Genomic DNA, 1,069 nt, shown 5'->3' with positions numbered 1-1,069 from the left:
ATATATATACACACACACACACACACACACAGAGTGCGGTGAATTACTTAATATTGTCCTTCTAGCCATAGTCCTTTCGACACCCACATGACTATTGGGTGAGACTATGCAAATAAGACATATGGACCCTGCGATGGTTGGGGTTATATGTCAGTTGGCTAGGCCATGGTTCCCAGTATTGTGTGGGTGTCCTCCATCTTATGATGTGATATAATTATTCTCCATTATGTGTGTTGTAAATCCTGCCCTCTATGTGTTAACAAGGCAGGATTACATTATGTTTGTTATGTTAATGAGGCAGGATTAGGGTGAGATGAACTCAGGTCATCAATTTTACTCAAGTCACCATCCTTGCTTGAGTCACACTTTTTATCTTATAAAAGACTTTTGTAGAGTAGAGAGAGAAATGAGCAGAGAAGGAGGATCTGATTACCACCAAGAAAGAAGAGGCAGGAGCAGAGGATGTCTTCTGGATCTAGGATCCCTACACGGAGAGCCTCCTAGACCCAGGAGACAGAGAGAGCTATAATACTGGCGACAGCCAGAGACAGTGAGAAGCAGCAGCAGAGGAATGGGGACAGCAGAGGCAGCAGTGTCAGAAGACTGGCAGGAGATGGTGCAGTAGAATTCCCTGCCCACAGAGCCAGAAAGCTGAGTGCCTTCAGGCAGGAGGCTTGCTGGTAGAGCGGGCTGCCTCTGGGCACTGGTCTATGGAGCTAAGCTTGCCAACCCATGGAGTGAGAGAGCTGAGAACCTCTGTGCCAAGGCTTACTTGGAGGAATGAGGTGCCTCTGGACACTTATTAGCAGAGCTAAAAGAGGTTTATAACACCTGCCTGAGTGGGGCAGAGGACAGGCTGAGGGGCTGCAAGACCAGAGAGAGGACTGCATGTAGACACAGCTGAAAAGAGGCTGTCCTGACCAAAGAACTGTGTCTTGATTAGTTCCAGGTCCTTCCCTAGTAAACCTCATTTGTTGTTGTTGTTCTGTGCCATCGAGTCAGACTCAACTCATAGCAACCCCTCCTTTGGGTTTCCAAGGCGGTATCACTACAGAAGTAGATTGCCCAA

General features: G+C 47.5%; 1 protein-coding gene across 1 annotated transcript in view; it reads right to left on the bottom strand.

Moving 5' to 3' along the window:
- The window catches only part of ADGRG4 (adhesion G protein-coupled receptor G4), a 133,695-nt gene that overhangs the window by 67,481 nt on the left and 65,145 nt on the right, over positions 1-1,069 (bottom strand). The gene's annotated exons all lie outside the window — the stretch shown is intronic.

The sequence above is a fragment of the Orycteropus afer genome, unplaced genomic scaffold, assembly GCF_000298275.1.
Source record: "Orycteropus afer afer isolate SDZICR_OR568_19922 unplaced genomic scaffold, OryAfe1.0 scaffold00571, whole genome shotgun sequence".
NCBI classification, from domain to species: domain Eukaryota; kingdom Metazoa; phylum Chordata; class Mammalia; order Tubulidentata; family Orycteropodidae; genus Orycteropus; species Orycteropus afer.
Note: the sequence above shows the minus strand (reverse complement) of the source record. Positions and strands in the feature narration are given on the sequence as shown.